Source organism: Lepisma saccharinum, chromosome 18 (assembly GCF_977018435.1).
Source record: "Lepisma saccharinum chromosome 18, izLepSacc3.1, whole genome shotgun sequence".
In the NCBI taxonomy this organism is placed as follows: Eukaryota; Metazoa; Arthropoda; class Insecta; order Zygentoma; family Lepismatidae; genus Lepisma; species Lepisma saccharinum.
In genome coordinates, this window is record NC_139246.1 from 47,558,507 (window position 1) to 47,583,356 (window position 24,850).

Genomic DNA, 24,850 nt, shown 5'->3' on the forward strand with positions numbered 1-24,850 from the left:
TTGGAAGCCAAAATTAAGACTCCAAGCAGTCATGTGGACGTTACCTTAAGCGGGATTGAATCTCCAAGCAATCATATGATCGTTATCTAAGATTGGAAGCCAGGATTAAGACTCCAAACAGTCATTTGTATGCTCATTGTAATTTTATATTATATGTTCATGTAGATACATTAAAGATATATGTTACTAATATATTTATAAGTTAAATTTTAGTTTCGTACACGTCATTTGTTCAGGACGTTAGCAAGTGATTGGTGATAATCATTTCGAAATTTTCACATCGCTGTGTCATTCAATGTGTTCCTCACATCATGTAGGATCAAGAAACATGTGTGTGTTAGTTATTTATATGTTGAGGGAAAATGTTATTTAAATACGGGAAACAAAAAGTTTAGTGCAGACTAAATGCTAAAATGGTGATTTTGTTAAAGGAAAATGCACTCTGAAAATCCAGTGGATATGAAAGCCATCCCTTCCAAAGTTCTGAATTAAAGTCGCTAGAATGTTACCATAGATAGATTTAAATAATTCCCATATTAGTGTTTTTTCTCAGTCTACAGAGCTGAAGATACAAAGTAACAAAAATTGTTTTTCATTAGGGATACTGCACGTTTGAATTCCAGTGAATATAAATATCTGTTCAAAATTCGTAAAAGTACATTTGTTTCATTTTGTGCTTATGTCTTTATGTGCATGTAATTAGACCAAATATTAATCTGCGCAATGATATCTATAGTTGAACACATTGTGGTTAGTTCAAAACTGTGAAGATAAGTTTTAGATATTTTCTTGAGTTAATACGAAATCCACGATTAAGGGTTCTGACAAAGCTTTGACTTATGTCACAAGGTTAGAGAAACAAATGGAAATCCTGGTAACCAGAGATGAATTCAGAGGTTGATCCCGGATCATCTCCCGTCTGGAAGTAGAAAAGTCTCCCTCTGAAAATGTCAATAACCTGGCAGAGCATTGGGATAATCGCTAAAAAAATTAGCAACTATCTTCACTTTGGCTTTCATAACTTTAAAGTCGAACGTACATTTCTGGCTTGTTAACAATAATAATAACTGATTCTGTACTCTTTATGAATATAACGCAAAATAATGTACGAATTTAAATTATTATCCGTTCAGGCATATATAGGTTGCATAGAGTAACAAAACTCGCGCACCTACACTTGACTGATATGTAATGGTTACAGTTACCTTATAAACACAGTCAAAAAAGTTTTGCATCACCCGAGAAGTGATGAAAATAGCGTCCGCAACATGCCGAAGCAGACAAGAAATGATGAAGCAGAGCTCATCGTGCGAAGTAACGCGGACGACGTGCAATACCGATCACCGCATACGACTACTGGAGTCGACAAGCGCATGCGTCTGTTCGAGCGTTAGTTAGGTGTTCCTTGTGTCCAGTTAGCGAAGGCGAGCGAGTGCAGCTGTGTGCAAGGCATGCCTAGGCGTACGATAGTGCGTTTGATCGGGCCAGGATCATCACGCTACTGCAGACTGGCATGTCACAGCGGGCTGTAGGTAGGGCTGTTGGAGTGGCGCAAAGCGATGTCTGTAGGACCTGGAGGCGGTATACAGACACAGGAACAGTAGCAGATCGTCAACGGACAGGTCGTCCACGGGCCACAACACCAGCACAAGACCGCTATGTACGACTCTCAGCTCGGCGACAGAATACCATGACGGCAAGGAACATCACTCATGCACTCCAGGCAGCCTCTGGTGTGCGTGTGTCAAACGAAACTGTTCGTAACAGATTCCGAGAAAGTGGTTTACATTCCAGAAGACCTCTCTGGTGCCAGTACCTGTTGGCACGACATCGGCGCGACCGTGTGCATTGGGCCCGTGCACATCGAAATTGGGGATCCGGTCATTGGGCTCATGTGCTCTTCACCGATGAATGTAGGCTTTGTCTACGCCCAGATTCACGAAGAGGACAGGTGTGGCGAGGTCCTGGACTGCAGGAACGGCCTCGTGGTGTCCAAGGGGTCCATCCATACCAAGGAGGAGGAATCATGGCGTGGGCAGGGATCATGCTCGGACGTCGAACGCCCCTAATTCCAATTAGAGGGACACAAACAGCTGTTCGTTATGTCAGGGACATTCTCCAGACGACTGTGGAACCATTTCATCAGGAAATTGGTGACGAATTTGTGTCGGTGGATGACAATGCCCGTCCACACCGCGCACAGATGGTGCACGATTATCTGCAGGCGGCGAATATCCGTCGCATGCTCTGGCCAGCGCAAAGTCCTGACATGAATTGCATCGAACATGCATGGGCAATGCTAAAAAATGCGATTGCAAACCGTCCTGTGGCTCCCACCAATCTTCGTGAAGTTCTTCTAGCGGCACAGGACGAATGGGATCGCTTACCGCAAGATCACCTTGATCGTCTCATCCTCAGTATCCCACAGCGTGTTCAAGACCTTCTTGCAGCCAGGGGAGGACACACCAGGTGGTAGACAATGTTTCTGGTAGATCCGCTATGACGAACAGTCTTCTTGTGACAGTTATTTGTTTTTCACCTTCATCATGAATTGTGCCATTTTCGTTTTAAACACATTTCTGAGAAAATTGTACGTTTTTTGTTCCCTTCTCATTCAACATGTCTTCTTTTTCATCTTTTCTTTTGTATTCCCACTGACATTGGCAATAAACCTTGTGCTTCATATGTGTTTTGTCATTTTCAGTTCTGATGCAAAACTTTTTTGACTGTGTTTATGTCCATTAACCTCACCATCTGCTTGAATGCATGTTTCAAGTTAACGCTACAGCTAGTGTTTGGGGTTATTCTTGAAATCGCCTACGTTCCCAATGACTTTTACTCACGATTGGTGGCAGGGGGGTGCTTGCGCCCCTTAATATTCTTTCGCGCCCCTTCCACACCCCTTTCTGAAAATATATTTTCATCCGAAAACACTATTAACTCTTGCATTGTCACATTGCGTTAAAACACGTTTAAAACACCAAACAAAAACTGTTTTATTTTTTCTAAACAAAAACACAAATTTTGTCCCAGTTGACAGGCGCTGAATAGCACCTATCATAGTCGGATCGAGAATTATTCTTTTGGACGGCCACAGAATATGCATAATCACAGAATAAGTATATCATTACGATTTATTAAAACTATGTCTTCATATTGAGCGTAGAATGTTAGGTTTTGAAGTGATACTGCTATAATTGTATGTAACAGGCAAGTATATAATTTGATCCTAACCTGAAATGGAAGCTGCATTTACTTTCCTATGTATGTGCTTGTTGCAGTCAAAGAATGTAAAAATGAAGCAAGCCACGAGTAGTTTTCATTATCTTTGGCATATTTTCAAATAAGCCTCTAAAAGTTTTTTGGTCTTTGATGGATTCACTAAAGCGTGTTTCATGTTTTCTATATGTTTTTATTTTCAACAACGCACATCCTAAATTTCATTCAGTTGCCCCTCAGCATCCTTCGATGATTGATTCTTGCGCCGCCACTGCTTTTACCTGTCCACTCAAGTTAAAATCCAGGGGTGTTAGATCTGACGAACATGATGGCCATTTAACAGAACAATAATAACACATATGTAATCTGACTTTTGTCTGGTGTAATTCATTGTTGCAACGAACTTCAACTTCTTTCAGCTATTTTAACGGTGATGGCAGTTCCTTTTCGGGAATCAGTATCGTCGTAATGAATCCCAATGTATTCCGTATGAAGAAGCAACTGAAACTTCAAGTTACGGCTAATGAAATAGAAATTTCGACTTTTGACACCACAAGCAATATCTTCAACCTGTTATCTCTCCGTTTATGTGTTTTGGTACGCCATAGGACGTTTGATATTTCCAAGAGAACAAGTAAAACAATGCTCCATAAGCGTAATGTTAAGTTTCTCCCCCTCCGACAACCATCTAGAGCACAGATCTCTCCTTCTCCAGCTCACCACGGGGAAACATTGGTGGGTGAGGGGCGGTTTAGAGTCTGGCTGGAACTGAATCTGTTCCTTGTGGCCTTAAGAGCCATTATTTTGAAATTCGAACCAAAAAAGTGATATTTGGATAGTTGTATTTTTTGATCTCCGTGAATTTTTTATATGTTGCAATAGATCACGAAAATTGAATATTTTGCAATTTTGAGATCCTCAAAATAATTCCCTCCCATGTAGAAAATATCAAAGTTCAAGGTCAGGCCGTCCATTTTTCATGAAAAGTGAAATATGAGTAAGTTCGGAGTGCTGTAACTTTGGAAAGCAACAACATCCCGAAGTTCTGCTTTCATATACCTACTATTAGTATAACCCTCCTTGCTTTGTGACGATTTTTATGCGAACTCGATTTTAAGTATAATGTGAAAAAATCCCGCATCGAATATCGTCACATTTCTCCTCATGTTACTCCGGTACGCTTCGCGTCTGTCTGGTTTCAAGATTAATGAATTGACCGCTAGAGGTCTCTAGTGCATTTTTCGCCTTACGAACAGCATCGACGAAAAGCGGCAGTTCCTTATCAGCTCGCGAGCCGCGAGGGATTCCTGACGTGACGTAGTAGACTACGGGAGAAGCAGCGGCTCGCAGAACTCAGTCTGCTTCTCTCCCTTTCTCTCTCTCGACGGCAGTTTTGATTTCGCCAAGTACTTGATTTCGTCAAACATTACGAGGGAACGTTGGTTCGCACGCGTTTAGTGCAAATACGTCAGAAGCGATTGGAGTCTTTTGGGAATACAGGAACGTCAAATAACGTGGATGGCGAAAATGGAATTTGCTTTCCCCATTAAGCATTTTTCACCGAGGACGACTTGTTAGTTTCGTCTGGTAGAAATCTGAAGTACGAAGGACAATTGGATCGACAACTGAGAAGGAAGGATGAGAACAAATACACGACCATAGTATTTGACGAACACGAGAAGCGACCGATTTGACGACGTCCCAGAGTTCGCTTGATCCAGAGGGATTGTCCAGTTAGCATGGTGGATCGATTGCGACGAGGCTGAGGTATGTAGCCAATGACTCTTTTCATAAGTGAAGTGTGAAAGTGTGTGTTTTTTTTGGACGAGAAGGTCATTTTGACTCTCTTGTCGTTACTTTCGACACGGAATGATAAACTGAATCAATAAGTAAGCCACGAAGTGCGAAGAGCGAATTACGAGTAAAACAATTACAAATTCTCCTTCCCCCCTTTTTTGTGAATAGACGTCGCAATGTTGCCATGGATACAGTGAAGAAAGAAAGTGTCGCTTGGGCACGTCTCTCTCCTCCCCCCCGTTTTTGCTTAAAGTAACAAAAAAGGATTAATCGTTCAATTTACCTTGCACGCGGACAACTCGTACAATGAGCTTAATGCCTCCCCCTCCCACAAAAAAACCAGAATCACGAGTTGACATAACTTTCACCCAATATATCAAATGAGTTTAGCATGAGCACCAAAGTAATATGTAATGTCAAAACGGGTGGTCTTTTTTTCTTTGGAATAACTAGCAATTAACGAAAGAGTAGTGTAAAAAATGCAATCATAGATTTGTTTCGACCTGTTTTAATATATTGCATTATTACGTCATTGGTAGTCACTGGGTTTTGTTCCCGGTTATATTTTCTTGTTGTGCCACCAGTAACGAAGAATTGTTAGTAACTTTTAGTCAGTTATTGTTACGGAAGGAACGAAATAATTGTTGTGAATAGTATATGTATTTGTTACACTTTGAAAACGCCTGCCATTCTGCGTTGCGAGGTAGTGCGTAATAAATCTTGAGTTGACTCAACAAATTAAATTAAGTGTAAATAATTATCCCTTACCCTGTAAAATTAGAATCCATTGCATTAGAGCATTTTTGACTAAAACGTGATCGGAAGACCATGCTTGGATGAACAGGCGATTTACTTTCATTGATTGAGAAAGCGACTTAATTTGACTACGATATTTTCAAGTTTGGTTATTGACAAATTGTTTTCCTTTTTTTTTTGTCAAGTTGGTTCTCTGCGGAGACTGAGGCGACGGTCCAAAATACTGTCATTAGTCTCAACAAGCCCTCCTGACTATTGTAAGTGATAGTTTTTCTTACTTCTATTATCGTGCGAGTGATTGAATTTTCCACGGACCTCTGCACCTTCCTTTCAAAAATCTTGACCTTATTGTCACGCACGCGACTATCACGTTACAAAGTTTTTGGTAGCAGATCTGGTTCTGTATACATACATTTTTTTGCTTTACGTGTTAAACGTAAGAAAAGTTTGGATTCACCCCTTTTTTTTTACAAAAATTTTTTCCCCCCCACCCCCCCCTTTTAAGAACTTTTGTTTTCTTTTCCCTTTTCCATTGGAAATTTGAGTAATTTAGTAGAAGATAGTAGTCACTTCTATACTTCTACCATCATGCCTCCCCCGGAAACGAGCAATGTTGGCGAATTGATATCTATACAACAGGAGTCTTCTCCATTCGTTTTACCACCACCGCCACCATTAACGGGTCCCCACATTGCACATCCGGTTCAAGTTTTCTCGCAGGTAACTACGGTACCAATTACCACAACTACCACATCTACAGCTCCCTCAATGTTTTCGTCACCCTTGCCCGCAACAACAACGGCGACCGTAACGGTCCCTATATCACCTGGTTCAGTTACGTCATCTCATCTTAACGGAGACTCTTCTGTTATTCATAAGATTCTTCTGAGGAATTCAGATACCCATATAGATGCGCTGGCTATGTGCGACGGCCAAAGTCATTCTGCTTTATTTACATTCATGTTGGCTTTACACCGTCTGGTCATTTCCCACCAATATCCATTGCAGTGGCTTTTGCAAAACGCAACTCGCCGTACCGCGGGTGCCTTGCAAACACTCTGGACGACTGCTATCGCTTCTCTTATGCCTTGGCACGACATGAAACTCTATATATGGAGACATTCGGTTCCGATGTCTTTGTATACGGACTTGGTTAATGCCCACGTTACTCGTCCTTAACGTGAATTTGAGACACTTCACATTTATGTGTCAGACGTCCGCGATTCGGCCGAGGCTCTGGCATTGGGCTGGGACCCTACCATTTTGGTCACCTTTGTTTTACAACATCTTAACAATACCTCCACCAACTGTTTATTATTTCAGTCCCGTCCACAATCTATGCCTGAGTTAGTTGCTTTAGCTCATTCCATCATTCCTTTAGAGATGCAAAAGGCGTATACACAACGCCAATTAGGTCAGCTTGACCGGCATGTGACCCCCCCTCCTCATAATCTTGTTAACCGAGGGCAGAATTTAAATCGCCCCCTGCGTCAATCTCAATCTTTTTACTGCAACTTTTGCCACAGAAGTGGACATTCCACGTCTCACTGCCGCCGTCGTTCCTCCCAGCATGATCCCCATTCTCGTAATCTGGCTGTTCCAAGGTAACCAATGCATTCACTTTCACATGTATGGTATGGTATGATAAGTGTTGTTATGTACTAGAATGTTAAGGTTTCTACTGCAAGTGTACTATTTATATCTTGTTTATTACTATGTGTTTATTCACAGTTTTGTATTCTTACTTGGAGTATGTTAAAAACATTTATTCATTAATCTTCATCAAAGTAAAGCAAACAATGATTCATTACTAAAGTTATAATTTAACTTCATTTAGTAAATTTGGATATCAATTTTTATACCCGTTTGACAGTATATGTATATTTTTGGGATTGTTTGTTTCAAATATCTTGTAATTGGTGCTCTTATTCCTCGCAGTATTCCCTTCCTCCCTTTGGTTTCCTCTCCTCTTTCCTATCCTTTTGTTTTTTCTTCTCCTCTTCTCTTCTAATGTATTTCATTTTTTTTTCTTTTCATGGTTTTTGAGGAACCTCACAATTATATAACATCTCGGAATCAGTGGAATTGAGGCATCATAAGGATGATTACTTATCCCCGTGCAACAACATATATATATATTTCCGTCTACGTCGCAAATATCTTCGACCTGTAAGTGCATATCTGATCGTTGTTCCAGTGTCAGTTTCTCCGCAAAATTAAGTGCTACGTTTCATATATCCCTATTTTTCTTTTCTCGAAGGCAATTCTGTGCGCCCCATTATAGACCCTATTGGCGCCTATGGTAATTAGGTGTTGCAAATTTTGATATTATGTATTACCACATTCTTAAATTGTTAAATGTTGTATACCATTTGTTTATTCCCATTTTTTAGATTGCAATCGATCATTCACTTCCATTTTTTATATTATTGTTATTGTATTTATTACTTTATTTATCTAATGTATTTCAATCATGGCAATTATTAATCTCTATGTTGTCCACTGCCTTTTTCACAGATTAACTAGTCTTTCAAGTAATAATTCCAGTAGGCAGTCAGGAGTTGGTGTCCAAAAAAAAAATAAAAAAATTGAGGGTGTTTTGACTTAATTATTGTCTGGTTTTCATGTGTGTGTTTTCATCAAGGTTAACTTGTTTATCTCATGTATATATATAAATGTTTTAATATGGTTAGGGGTTATTTTGTAATTGGTGCTCTTGCGATACTATTGCGGTTAGGTCACGTTATGAATTCTGAGCCTTATTGGTGTTCTTCTCCTTTTTTCGCAAGGCAGGGGAGTTTGTGACGATTTTTATGCGAACTCGATTTTAAGTATAATGTGAAAAAATCCCGCATCGAATATCGTCACATTTCTCCTCATGTTACTCCGGTACGCTTCGCGTCTGTCTGGTTTCAAGATTAATGAATTGACCGCTAGAGGTCTCTAGTGCATTTTTCGCCTTACGAACAGCATCGACGAAAAGCGGCAGTTCCTTATCAGCTCGCGAGCCGCGAGGGATTCCTGACGTGACGTAGTAGACTACGGGAGAAGCAGCGGCTCGCAGAACTCAGTCTGCTTCTCTCCCTTTCTCTCTCTCGACGGCAGTTTTGATTTCGCCAAGTACTTGATTTCGTCAAACATTACGAGGGAACGTTGGTTCGCACGCGTTTAGTGCAAATACGTCAGAAGCGATTGGAGTCTTTTGGGAATACAGGAACGTCAAATAACGTGGATGGCGAAAATGGAATTTGCTTTCCCCATTAAGCATTTTTCACCGAGGACGACTTGTTAGTTTCGTCTGGTAGAAATCTGAAGTACGAAGGACAATTGGATCGACAACTGAGAAGGAAGGATGAGAACAAATACACGACCATAGTATTTGACGAACACGAGAAGCGACCGATTTGACGACGTCCCAGAGTTCGCTTGATCCAGAGGGATTGTCCAGTTAGCATGGTGGATCGATTGCGACGAGGCTGAGGTATGTAGCCAATGACTCTTTTCATAAGTGAAGTGTGAAAGTGTGTGTTTTTTTTGGACGAGAAGGTCATTTTGACTCTCTTGTCGTTACTTTCGACACGGAATGATAAACTGAATCAATAAGTAAGCCACGAAGTGCGAAGAGCGAATTACGAGTAAAACAATTACAAATTCTCCTTCCCCCCTTTTTTGTGAATAGACGTCGCAATGTTGCCATGGATACAGTGAAGAAAGAAAGTGTCGCTTGGGCACGTCTCTCTCCTCCCCCCCGTTTTTGCTTAAAGTAACAAAAAAGGATTAATCGTTCAATTTACCTTGCACGCGGACAACTCGTACAATGAGCTTAATGCCTCCCCCTCCCACAAAAAAACCAGAATCACGAGTTGACATAACTTTCACCCAATATATCAAATGAGTTTAGCATGAGCACCAAAGTAATATGTAATGTCAAAACGGGTGGTCTTTTTTTCTTTGGAATAACTAGCAATTAACGAAAGAGTAGTGTAAAAAATGCAATCATAGATTTGTTTCGACCTGTTTTAATATATTGCATTATTACGTCATTGGTAGTCACTGGGTTTTGTTCCCGGTTATATTTTCTTGTTGTGCCACCAGTAACGAAGAATTGTTAGTAACTTTTAGTCAGTTATTGTTACGGAAGGAACGAAATAATTGTTGTGAATAGTATATGTATTTGTTACACTTTGAAAACGCCTGCCATTCTGCGTTGCGAGGTAGTGCGTAATAAATCTTGAGTTGACTCAACAAATTAAATTAAGTGTAAATAATTATCCCTTACCCTGTAAAATTAGAATCCATTGCATTAGAGCATTTTTGACTAAAACGTGATCGGAAGACCATGCTTGGATGAACAGGCGATTTACTTTCATTGATTGAGAAAGCGACTTAATTTGACTACGATATTTTCAAGTTTGGTTATTGACAAATTGTTTTCCTTTTTTTTTTGTCAAGTTGGTTCTCTGCGGAGACTGAGGCGACGGTCCAAAATACTGTCATTAGTCTCAACAAGCCCTCCTGACTATTGTAAGTGATAGTTTTTCTTACTTCTATTATCGTGCGAGTGATTGAATTTTCCACGGACCTCTGCACCTTCCTTTCAAAAATCTTGACCTTATTGTCACGCACGCGACTATCACGTTACAGCTTATAAATATTCACTTCATTTGGTGGGGCATTCTTGCTTTCCATTGTTATGCGCCAACAAAGAGTGCCCTAAATGCAGTTTTGTCTGTTTTCGGCCCTTAATATTTTGGTTAAGCAACACTACCCCAACGATTTGTTTACCGGGCATTGAATTTCACTATTTGGACAAGCTAACTGACATGGCAATTTACTTGGATATTGAAGCTCCTATCAGATATAACCCTTTAAACATTTCCATGTTTTAATACATTTTATTCAGCTACCTTATTTCTGGCCTGATGCTGTTTTAAGATAAGCCTAATTCTCAAGTTTCGGATTTCGCAATTTTTGAGTATTTAAAGGTTTTTATCTGATAAGAGCTCCAATCATTATCATTGTTAATTCACATTGTGAAACAGATTTTTTACACATTCTTATTCAATGGAGTAAATATCTACAGCAATTGGAACGTGACAACACTGCACACAGTGATGTTCGTTGAACTGTAGAAACTGCAGGCTGTCACTGCGAGCAGTGTTGCCACGTTCTACATACATATTTACTCCGTTGAATAATAAAATGTATAAAATAACATGTTACCTGCTGCCTACAGACTAGTGTTGCTCACGGGACGGGACAAGCCTTTTGAAATTCGAGACGGGACGAGACGGAATGCCTTTCTCGTCTCGTTTTCGAGACGAGACACGAGACGGGACGGGACGGCTTTTGAAAAGTCTCGTCTCGTCTCGAATGTCTCGAAAAAAAAAAAGCAAAATATTTAATCAGCTGCAAATACTTGTTTGCTTGGAATAAAATATTTCAATTAGAAACGTTGATAAACGAGTATTAAGTCAAAAGAGAGGAATGAATGAATACTTAAACTTATTTTCAATACTCTTTCGAAACATAGCATTACTCCCCATTCTTGTTTTTCAATTTATACCAGGTTAATAACTTTATGTAACGATAGTACTCCAGATACTAATACAATTCTAAATAACATCAAGTAAAAGGGCAGGTAGAGAAGGTGGAAGGAGGGGCCAAAAGATCGTGGAGTGTCTGCGTCCGAGGTTTATCTTGTAAAAATAGTCTCAGCTCTATAGGTTGGAAAGATAAACGGACCGACGGATAGGGATTATTATTATTATTTAATTTTTACATCAAAGGGTGTACAGAAGTGAATGTTATTAGGAAGTAGGAAAAACATTGTGGGAAACATGGCAGTACAAATTGATAAGGAGTTGTTGGGAAAGTTATTAAGGAGTCCAAGATATTAGCAAGACTAAGAGAAGGAGATAATTAGGGACAAATAATCTTGCATTATTCCACTCCGAACAGCTGAGAGGTAAAGACGAGGAGAAAATACGGGAAATATGGAATGAAGTAATTTGGTGATTTTAGTGTTTACAGGGAACCACGACAAGATTTTACCACATGATTATTTGCACGGGTTGCGAAATTATTAGAATGTTATGGAAATTTCGGATATGTTTTGTTGAGAAAATTCTTGTTGTTTCCCTCAGGCATTCTGCAGGTGGTTGGATTCGATTTTTTTACGTCCGTTTGAAGATTATTTCCAATGTTTTTTTTATTTCTTTATTTCTTATTTAAGGAGAATACTATTCCTTGGATTGTAATAACGAAATACTGAGGCTGATATAGAATAGATTTCAAATGAAGGAAGTGCACTAAGTTCTGTATAATCGTCGTAGAAGGAAACTTTGTTCTATGGGGACTTCCCGATGGTACAGTGGTAGCGTCGTCACCTTGTAAGCAAGGGGTGCCGGGTTCGATACCCGGTGAAGGAACATAGTGATTTGAATCCCACTTTAATGTGTGGGTCCAGTCCCGATTAGCCTTTCTGTGAATTAGATGAAGGAATGTTGTAGCTGTTCTTTTTATTCTGTGAATTTAGCCTTCAAGTTTATGAGCAAAATACATATAGTATCTACTGTCTACATTTTCAATCGTTACTAAACAAATTTCACAAAGTAGTTTTATCAAACTTCAGAGGGAAGCTGACACCAATGCCAGGGTGGCGGGAACCTGTTTACGGCCAGGGTGTATTCCGAGACTATTTTTCGCCGTTCCCCACTGACAGAGGTGTCGCTTTGAACAATGGACACCGTTGCTTCAGGGGGCAAACACCAAACATAGGGGCGAGGTTGACCTGCAGTAGCGGGTAAGTGCCATAAATCCAGGCCTAGGAATGAAGGTTGATGCAAGGGAGGGGCAATAAAAATTCTGTAATTTGCTTTGCTTGCTGACAGGAAGTTTTGCAGGAAAAGCTGAAAAGGAAAACGGCAGACTTTGAATGAAAGAGGGACAGTGAACACAAGTTCTTTGTATTATTCGCCGACACACAAGCTTCCATTTCGAAGGTGAGGCTATCAGCAGCGAAGTTATTAGAGGGTTGGAAGCAGTGACGACGCCAGAGGGGCAGGGGGACGCCCCATGTCAGACACTTCGCCACCCCCACCCGGGCCCGCAACTGAAGTTAATTAAATATCGAATAATAAGAGAGTTCATTTATAAGAGTATGACGATTTTCACCTTTTCAAAGTGGTGTATTCTGCATGATATCACTTTCCTGCTTATAATACCAACTTGATTAACAAATATTAATTTGCTTCGTCAAAGATTCGAGCGCCGACCTGGGCATAGGTGATTTCTCATTCATTTATGTCCTGTAATAGCCGAGATTAACCTAAGTTTTAACCAGTCTTAAGAACAGGGAAAAAGTGTTGAATGTGGATGATTTTAAAACATCACGAATATTTTCAGGACCACAAGACATCATCTGTAGTACGGGCAAATTATTCTAATCGTGGTCGTTAGTGACAACGCTAATTATTAAAATACATTCAAAGTTGATTCAAGATTTGGTTGGTTGGTTTATTTGGCGTTTGAAGTCCACTTTATGCACAGTAAGGCTAATCGGGACTGGACCTACAGTTTAAAGTGCCTCCACTGGGTATCGAACCCAGGACCAAAGGTGATCGGAGAAAAACCGACACTACATGTCAGTTGTTGTGTATTCATCACGGTTTCTTACTATTCAGGGACTTGAATTTCGAGATGATGAGTCTGAGGAAACCTTAACAAAGGGAATTTCTTCGATACTCTTGAAGTTAATGAGGGGATATTATTTGGAAATGTATTGAACGCGAACCTTAAAATGCAAATTACACTTAAAATTCGATTCAAAACATATCGCGGGCAGGTAAAAGAACGCTTATTAGGATTTGCCACTCTTCAATCATTAGATGCAAGTTCGCTCTTTCTCGTACATATCAAAATCGAAGAACTTCTTCCATGAACTCAATAGGTGCCTGTAATTGGGTAGCACAGACATACGTTGGAGTGGTAGAGTAAGAGTAAGTATTCCCAGGGTCAGAATATTTCTTGAATTATGAGATAACTGTAACCTTTGTCTGATTTTTTATCCTTGTGATAACATTTCCCTGAAAGGTGAAACACAAATGTTGCCGAAAACTCTTCAGCGTTACGAAGATGGTTGTCCTTAAAATCTTTGAAAAGGCTTGCTCGAAACAGGATGCTGGATGCAAACTGCCTCATTTGGCTGTTCTTGCCATTGAGAAGAAATGTCAAGTCCTGAACGTACCAAAGGTGGGCAATGTGTTCTCCAAAGCACATAGAGCAGTATTCTCCTACAGGAGAATTGCACTTCACTAAGTGCCTCACATTGTTTCTAATACTTAAGAAGATTCATTTCTTCCAACGTCACGTTTATTTTGCAAGAAAATTATACTCTTAGAAGCATTATTTTCATCATTTATATTATTATCTTATAACTTAAATATTTATATCAGTAGTTTCATCTCAAGAAAGACGATGAATTATAAAATTATGAATGTCTTTCAATAGTGAAATAGGCCACTACAGACAACGCAACTTATCAATAAAAAAGAATTAATGTCTTTATTAAAATGAATCATGTGGAGATAAACTCGTAATCAAGAAGTAAATTTAGGCAGTAAACGTCCACTCTAAATAAAAGACACACACAAAACACCATACATGAATATAATAATAATTATAATAATAATAATAATTATTATTATAATTATTATTATATAAGTATATTTATGTGTAGTGTTTTCGGGCGTTTTAATGTGACTGCCCCCTCTACAATATTTTGTTGCCAGGCTCCCCCCCCAGTCAAATTTCCCTGGCGCCGTCACTGGTTGGAAGTAAATTTATTAGGACGAGGAAAGTAACATTAGCTGTTGACAGTGTTGCACCAAAGGACGTGATATGTGCTACTGTTTGTATAAATGATAGGAAATTTAAGCAAAAATTTATAATTGTTGAGACTTGAGAGTTGTTTCCTTCATTTGATCTTAGGAAGAGGTTTTCTGAGACAGAGTGGGATTATTTTACACATACATGGGAAAGGGTGGTTGTTTAAAGATAGAGACGTATTTTGCACATTTTTTAAATGTTCAGATAAAACGAGAATTTAGCCTTACTGTTATGAAAAGAAATAACGCAGTACGGGGAAATAATAACTTCACATTTTTCGCACCTGGTGGGATGCAACACAAGAGTATTGCAGGAAGTCTATGAACGAGGATGAAGAAGGATATGCGAAATTTGACTTACCTGCGGGTGAATTAGTTTATTCTAATATTCTTAAGGTTGATATTGTTTTGTTTTTTTTAAGTCCACTTGATTCGCAAATAGGCTAAATCGCGAACCGACCGACCTACAGTTTAAAGTGCGATCCGATCCACTTTGTGCCTCCATTGAGTATCGACGCGAGGACCCTTCATTATAAGACCTCGACGTTATTACTACACCATCGGGGAGGCACCCAATTTACACAAATATGTTGATTCCAATAACACGTTATATGCATAATCTGATAATGATGCACTTTGGGTGCATCTAAACATATTTTTTTCAACTATAGCATGTCTAAAGGAATCATTGAAGTTGGGATTTTTATAACTTCAGGAGGCACGGCTCTGTAAACGTGCGATATAAACTTAATGCAGGTTTGCCTTCCATACGTGGTGGTTTTGTCACGTTTCTTCGCTTCGTAAAATATACACTTTTGCAGGAAAGGCTTCTTGCATCCTCCTGGGGCCTTGCTCTAGCTAAACAAAAAATATATTTGTTTAGCATAATCGAGGGTTACATATTCCTGCCGAACTTACTAGAAAAGAAGGATTCTATTGGGATCATACTGCTTTGAATGACAGTATCAATGAAGTTTTATGTACGCTACTACTTATAATAATGAGCTTAAAATATTAATCAGGAACTTTATTTTTCGTCAACTGGATGTAACATCTTTTTTTGTTATTCAGCAAATATTCAATTCATCACCTTTTTTGACATTAATTTTCTTGCCCGGACAGCTGTTTTTATGCAGATTTTGACGATCTTAACTACACGTAAGCTAGATATTAGCTAATATTCGTGCTGCTATATTACTATTCTTCTACCATCTTTGTAACATGTCATGCAATAACAATAATAGAATTGATTAATTTACATATTCAAATGAATAGACCTATGAATTATATTAATGCATTAATTTAAACATTTGCTTAATTGTTGTCGTTAATGTTGTCATTATCATTTTTTCTGAAACACTTGGCTCAGACACCCTGCCCCGACATATATTTCTAGGTGCGTGCCTGCCGAAGGATAAATTAGATCAAGCGGTGGTGGTACCGGACTTAGAGGCTAAAGGGAAAACAAAGAAGTATGTGTGTCATAAGCTGAGCATAAGAAACAGCACAATATCACAAAGAAACACTTTTTGAAACTTATGTCATAGAAGATGTTTAACAATATTAAGAACAATAAATGCTTTCTATTTGTAATATACTAAATATTGACATTTTAAATAGTCTTTTGTGTTCGTACTACACATTTAAAAACTTTTTTGTTGCTCCCCAGCGCCAAGCTTAGAATTTAAAGAAAAAATGTACATTTTCATAGTGCACGGAAGTTCGACATTCAGAAAGAAAGAAAGAAGGTCTATTGGAAAACATTTTAAGACTTCCAAAAGGTATAGCAGTAATGAAAAAGAGCACTCACTTATACCGTGTTTGTTACAACCTGTCCGGCTTCCCGCGGTAGCTGATCGCTGGCTTTTCTAGCATAAACCAAGCGGTGTTGCTGCTGAAGACCGCCTGAAGTCCGTGCTGGGTAAAACCAAAGCCAGGCAGCAAATTAAAATACGCAACGTGGCAACAACGTCTACGTAAGCTCCTCTCTTCTGGCTTTCATTCGCTCCTCGCTGCCCAGCAGACGACTTTTTTCTCGTTTCTCATTGGCACCAAAACTGTCGAGCGATCGCTAGCGCGGGAAACGGGACAGGTTCTAACAAACTTGGTATAAATGTACGATGGATAGACAGTTGTATGAAGCGAGAAAAACCACAAAGTAGATTTCATAAGATACCTAGCAATCAATAACCAACAAACTGCATTTTTAATATTAATGTCCTCATGATTAACGAACCTTATTTATTCTCACCACGCAATGGGTAAAATATTTGGAGGTTTATCCCACTTTCCGGAAAAATATTTCGTGTTTCTGCTACTTTTGACTTTTGTTGGCATGATATCAGGGATCACTTTTACGAGACCAGACGAGACGGGACAAAACGAGACGGGACGAGACGAGACGAGACAGAACCCTTCGAGACGAGACACGAGACGGGACAAACGAATATTTTCGAGACGAGACACGAGACGAGACAGCATTTTCACGAGACGGGACGGGACAGGCCAAAGTCTCGTCTCGTCTCGTCTCGTGGGCAACACTACTACAGACATACAAAATATGTTGGGACATCCCGAATAACTTTCTGTCAATCGTTATTATTAAACACAGGAATTGTCAAATTCAGTTTCAGTAGGGTGGCCAGACATAGCATGGCGTAAAAGAATGACAAAGTCATAAAAATGGGGACAGAGCGTGTCGTAAAGGAAGGATAAAGTCATAAGAAAGTCAGAAAAATGAGGACAGAACATTTCGTAAAGGAATGACAAAGTCATAAAAATGGGGACAGAGCGTGTCGTAAAGGAAGGATATAGTCATAAGAAAGTCAGAAAAATGAGGACAGAGCATGGCGTAAAGGAATGACAAAGTCATAAAAATGGGGACAGAGCGTGGCGTAAAGGAAGGATAAAGTCATAAGAAAGTCAGAAAAATGAGGACAGAGCATGGCGTAAAGGAATGACAAAGTCATAAAAATGGGGACACAGCGTGTCGTAAAGGAAGGATAAAGTCATAAGAAAGTCAGAAAAATGAGGACAGAGCATGGCGTAAAGGAATGACAAAGTCATAAAAATGTGGACAGAGCGTGGCGTAAAGGAAGGATAAAGTCAGAAAAAAGTCAGAAAAATGAGGACAGAGCATGGCGTAAAGGAATGACTAAGTCATAAAAATGGGGACAGAGCGTGTCGTAAAGGAAGGATAAAGTCATAAGAAAGTCAGAAAAATGAGGACAGAGCATGGCGTAAAGGAATGACAAAGTCATAAAAATGGGGACAGAGCGTGGCGTAAAGGAAGGATAAAGTCATAAGAAAGTCAGAAAAATGAGGACAGAGCATGGCGTAAAGGAATGACAAAGTCATAAAAATGGGGACAGAGCGTGTCGTAAAGGAAGGATAAAGTCATAAGAAAGTCAGAAAAATGAGGACAGAGCATGGCGTAAAGGAATGACAAAGTCATAAAAATGGGGACAGACCGTGTCGTAAAGGAAGGATAAAGTCATAAGAAAGTCAGAAAAATGAGGACAGAGCATGGCGTAAAGGAATGACAAAGTCATAAAAATGGGGACAGAGCGTGTCGTAAAGGAAGGATAAAGTCATAAGAAAGTCAGAAAAATGAGGACAGAGCATGGCGTAAAGGAATGACAAAGTCATAAAAATGGGGACAGAGCGTGTCGTAAAGGAAGGATAAAAGTCATAAGAAAGTCAGAAAAATGAGGACAGAACATGGCGTAAAGGATTGACAAAGTCTTAAAAATGGGAACAGAGCGTGGCGTAAAGGAAGGATAAAGTCATAAGAAAGTCAGAAAAATGAGGACAGAACATGGCGTAAAGGAATGACAAAGTCATAAAAATGGGGACAGAGCGTGTCGTAAAGGAAGGATAAAGTCATAAGAAAGTCAGAAAAATGAGGACAGAGCATTTCGTAAAGGAAGGACAAAGTCATAAAAATGGGGACAGAGCGTGGCGTAAAGGAAGGATATAGTCATAAGAAAGTCAGAAAAATGAGGACAGAGCATGGCGTAAAGGAATGACAAAGTCATAAAAATGGGGACAGAGCGTGTCGTAAAGGAAGGATAAAGTCATAAGAAAGTCAGAAAAATGAGGACAGAGCATGGCGTAAAGGAATGACAAAGTCATAAAAATGTGGACAGAGCGTGGCGTAAAGGAAGGATAAAGTCATAAGAAAGTCAGAAAAATGAGGACAGAGCATGGCGTAAAGGAATGACAAAGTCATAAAAATGGGGACACAGCGTATCGTAAAGGAAGGATAAAGTCATAAGAAAGTCAGAAAAATGAGGACAGAGCATGGCGTAAAGGAATGACAAAGTCATAAAAATGGGGACAGAGCGTGTCGTAAAGGAAAGATAAAGTCATAAGAAAGTCAGAAAAATGAGGACAGAGCATGGCGTAAAGGAATGACAAAGTCATAAAAATGAGGACAGAGAATGGCGTAAAGGAAGGACAAAGTCATAAAAATGGGGACAGAGCGTGGCGTAAAGGAAGGACAAAGTTATAAAAAACAGGACACCGCGATCATTTAAATTATTCATAATTTAATCAATACAAAAAAAACCTCACCAACACTTTGCTCACAGATACTTCTCAATCTTTTTGAATAATTTCCTTTTACCTCTAAGCAAAGAAAGCAATATACTAATAATCTATTCTTTAAATCTTAACTTATAATATCTATAATTTGAAGCAAATAATTTTGCTGCTTTTCCAACTCTTAATAATTAGAATGAAATTTCTTCATAAGTGAAAACAAATGCAACAAGCTTCGCTTAACTTAATTTAAAAAATAAAGATCGGAACAAGAAATATAATTTTAATGCCGCGAACATTTCTAGCACTCTTTCTACAGCAGGGAAAAGTGACAGCCACCTTATACCTTTACCTCATACTAATTTCTTTCATGCCGGGCCCCGTGGCGGAATGGTTAGCACATCGCGCTTCGACGCCAGGAGTTCCGGGTTCGAATACTGGCCTGGGCATGGATGTTTGTGAGTGTCCATTCATCAATTTCATCATATCATCACTCATCCCCATCTTCGCAAATTAGCCAAAAGTGGTACAAAAGCGAAGTAAATTAAAGCAAATCAATCAATCAATCATTTCTTTCATCCTGAATTTACACTTTCGTTTCGTTACTTCATAAAAGTAAATATTACTATAAATATTACGGAGTGGTTGTTTTCGGTTGTTGCTGTTGTTCGAGTAATAATTTTAACTATGGATGCAGTAGCGTTCAACACGGACGATATATTCTGGTATTCGGTCTTGCCATTTTTCCCCGATACTTCGCGTCAAATATTGTAATTTAGGACTGGAAGGATTCATTTGACATTGATGCTCATCTTCCGTTCACTCAACAATGCGACAAGCCATTATTGATAAGTGCAGCGGTATCTAAGTAACAACAATAAATGAATGCTGAATGATGGATCCGTGAGTACTTGTAAGACTTTATGTACACTTTTTGAAATTTAATTTCTTTTTATTTTATTTTTTCATTGAATCGTCTAGGCCAGTGGTTCCCAAAGTGTCCCAAAATGTTCCAATATTTTCACTGAAATAATATTTACTTGTTAGTCTATGATAGGATCGTTCCGAATATGTGTTTATTTCGTACATATTACATATACATACATTTTATGTTTTTCTGAATTGGAAATATGTGATTATTTTTTAACGTAAGGCAAGCAACCTAACAACTCTAACTGAGCATTGCAAGTGTTAGAAAGGCCTTTTTAAGCTGACTTGGGTTGAGCGGAAAAATCTTGGAAATGATAAGGGCGCCGTGAAACGAAAATGTTTGGTGATGTATTTTATGTTTTAAGTCCACTGTATGCACAGTAAGGTTAACCGGGACTAAACTTACATAAAGTGGGATCCGAACCACCATGTGGCTCCAACGGGTATCGAACCCGTGACCGCTTGATTACAAGGCAACGACGATACCACTGCGCCATCGGGGAGGCCCGAAAACGTTTGGGAACCCCTGGTTTAGATGGTTGTCAGCGTGGTCACTTGTAGTAGCTGCTACCTCTTGGTTGATGCAACGTTCGAGTAGCAGGGATGACAAGGCTCTCATAAGGAGGAAGTGCTCACAAAGAAAATAGAGGTACCGCTGTCCTGTTGGTTTTTACCGAAGCAGTTATTGGTGTTTACTTATAGGGAGGCCTCCTCGATGGCATAGTGGTAGGGTCGTCGCCTTATAATCAAAGGATCCCGGGTTCGACACCCTGTGGAGGCACATATAGTGGTTCGGATCCCACTAACTGTAGGTCCAGTCCCGATTAGCCATTCTGTACATAAAGTGGACTTAAAAGAACAATTCAATTTATTATAGAAATGGACTCTTTATGGACAGAGAGTAATCGTAAGTGATGCAAAGTACTGCGACGTGGCTGCGTCAGGTTTTGAGTAGGGTTACCAAATGACAAACTTTTAAAAAGAGGACATTCTTAGATGCAACATTTCGAACACAGGTTTTGTGTTTTTGGTAGGCTGTTTCAGTATAATAATAGGCCTCATCATAGGCAAATGTCTAACTAACTAACTAACTAACTCTCTAGCCTTCTTAAACCCGAAGGTTCATGGCTGCAGCAACACAGGCCTTCCATGTTTCCCTATTTTGAGCAAGTTCTATATACTCTTTTCCATCCCTACCGATTTCCCTTAGGTCCATCTCAACGTTGTCCCTCCATCTTCGTCTTGGCCTTCCTACAGGTCTCTTACCATCAGGTTTCCCAACAAGAATCCTGTAAACTCCTCGTTCCTCTCCCATTCGTGCCACATGGCCTGCCCACCTAAGTCTTCTTGATTGAATTATTCTAATAATATCTGGACATGAATACAAATTATGTAGTTCTAAATTATGTAACCTTCTCCACTCACCTGTCTCCTCATCTCTTTTAGGTCCAAATATTTTCCTAAGGATCTTATTTTCAAATACTCTCAATTTATGTTCCTCTTTCAATGTAAGGGACCAAGTTTCACATCCATATAATACTACAGGCAAAATTACTGTTTTGTATATTTTAACTTTTAGTTTCTTAGATATTAAACGAGAAGACAAAAGTTTATGAAGAGAGAAGTAACATGCATTTCCTGAATTAAGCCTACTTTTTATTTCCTCTTTAATATAATTTTCATTTGTTAATATTACTCCTAAGTATTTGAATTTGGAAACTGGTTCAAACGAGTTGTTATCAATAATTAGATTTTGATTATTACCTAACACTTGGTTTCGGCCTGTAAGCATATATATAGTTTTCTCTTTGTTAACTTCCAAACCTATCTCTTTAGCAGTTTTGAAAAATATTTTAGCATTATTCTTAATTGTATTCACATCATCCCCCAGTAAGTCTACATCATCTGCATATGCTAACAACTGAGTCACACCATTTAATTTTAGTCCTTCTTTAGTTTCTTTTACCTTCCTAACAGCATATTCTAAGGCAAAATTAAAGAGCAATGGAGATAATGCATCTCCTTGTTTTAACCCATCATGAATTGTAAATTTGTCAGACATATTAATACCCACACGAATTTTACTTTCTGTTTCACTGGTGCATACTTTTATCATACTAACAAGCTTCTTAGGTATTCCAAACTCAACTAATATATTATATATATATTATAATAATATAATATATTATATAGTTTATCAGGCAAATGTCTGAATATTATAATATTTATTTGCTATGTCGGTAGTATTATTCGGTTGTGGAACTTCTTCTCTTATTTTAAAAGAACATAAATTGAGAGCTTTTGAAAATAAAGAACTTAGGAGAATATTTGGACCTAAGAGAGATGAAGAAACACGGGAATGGAGAATCACATAATAATGAACTCCAAAAACTATCTTAATTCTTTGTTCGAAGAAAAGTTCCTTGTCTCTGCGCTTGCAACCGAGTACGTTGTATTTCCTTACTTTGAAACCGAACACGGAAACAATATTAACAATTATTTACAAATTAGAATTTTATTATTACTCTTGAAGTTGAAGCAGAACCCCAAAAGAGGACATTTCCTTTTTTTCCTGCAAAACCGCCCGGACCATTTCTAGGGCCCGAAAAGAAGAACATGTCCGAGTAAAAGAGGACGTCTGGTGACCCTAGTTTTGAAAGAACTTTCTCGCCGTATTGTTTGTCATTTCTGTAAAGTATGTTGGTGCTATTGACACCAAAGATGGCTTCTTCCGTAGATTATTTCCTTTTAACACGCTGCTGAGCTGTTGCAACTCTAATTAATTAACGGAAGAAGTACCGTGGTTTGTTCATATTGTGAGAGGAGCTTTTGCAGCGGACAATTGAATGACACCCTAGTTCAATTGCTGCTACGTGATTGGCTACTATTTATTACTGAGTAGACAATCGATTCTTGTTGCATGTCCTTGAATAGATGTCGAAGTGGTAACTTCATCGCCTTGTAATCAATAAGTCCCGGGTACGATACCCGTGGAGGCACACAGTGTCTCGGATTCCTCTTTAGTCCAGTTCCGATGAACATTTCTGTGCATAAAGTGGTCTTAAATCAACAGACACAAACAAAACCGAATACAATTTCTGCCGAATTGCATCAGAACCTACTTTCTTTGGCACTTGCCTTCTAAAATGAAAAAAAAGAAAAACCCCTAACGGTGAGTTGGATGAACTATATTCTTGGGTACCAGGCAGTTCCTCGACCAGAATCTATTAGAGTATAACTTCAATGTGGCTAAGAATCAGTATTGGTCTACTTCATTTGAAAGTAGGGAAAGAGTGAGTACAGTCGTGGAAAGAAATACGTCCCCCATAAAACTTCTGCTATTAAGGCTATATGGGGGAAAGTATTTCTTTCATCACTGTACGCACGGTACGGAGCATCAAACACAAAACATCCAATAAGACACCAAGAAATGCCACCAACTTATTTAACAACGAAAAAATAAAACAATGTTCTAAAAGACGGTGCATAAAAATAAGAAAATAGAAGTAGATAACTGCTTCAAAAAGTAAGGGGGAGTAAAAAAAGTTAAGATCAGTGAAAAAATAAAGCTTGAAAGATAAGGTTCTCGAGTTCTCGTTTTAAATCCATTTTATGCACAGATAGGTTAATCTGGACTAGACCTACAGTTTGAATTGTTATCCGAACCATTATGAACCTCTAACCAGTATTGTTAAACCATAAATTTAAATTGGTTCTGCTACAGAACCCGAACCATTTTTCATGCACAATTTTAAATTCGGTCAAAGTTGCGGATTGTTTCATTGAAAAAAGGTATTTAAAATGATGCGGAAAAGGGTTCCTGGACCGAATTTAAATTCAGCTGGAAAAAAATGTTTCCGGACCGAAATTAAATTTATCGTAGAAAAAGGTTCCTGGACTGAATTTAAATTCAACCGGAAAAGGGATTCCTGGACCGTATTTAAATTGGTCCGGAAAAAATGTTCCTGGACCCAATTGAAATGCTTTAAATTTGAAAAGGTTCTACACTGTCTACAACTCATTTACGTTTGCTGATTTTCTCTCCCAGGCCGGGTTTGAATTTATTTTCAACTTCTGGACCAGGTTTGACCCATTACAAGTTGCCTTCTCAGAAGGTACGTTTTACATTGGAACGTCACACTGTGGTTGTAGAAAACGTAGCGCAGGGAAGAAATCACAACGCTGTTGTTCTCTCATGGACCACGTTCAAAAACCTCCCTTGCCAAAGTGTTACATAACGCAATGGACTATATTAGTGTGACTTCACATTCAGTTCAAACAAACCCGTCACGTGTTGCTCCGGCATCCGATCGAGGAACCGCAGCCAATAGAAGCCGTCGATGAGGTAACGTGAGGCTTCTATACTCCCAACATCTATCACAACAGGGACGGGCAGTGTTTCTACATCAAGGAAATTCGAAGCAATGGGACAGTTCAATTACAAACTTTTCCGGTGCCGGCGTCACCCCTGTCGTGTCCGTAAAGAGTTTCGTTCGTCACTTGGTTGCCCTAAGCATTACATTGCAGCGCGATGGGATGGGTATTCAAACGTTCCTTTCAACGAAGGCAACAAGCAAGCCAACGAAAGCAAGTCTGCGCAAGTAGCGACTCGGGAGGCCTCAACCAAGGAAAGAAACACGCGCGAGAGAATGGGGCTGCATGGAGAGGGGTAACGTGACTGCAGCGTTTGCGTTTCGCCCATTTCTACCGTTATGACT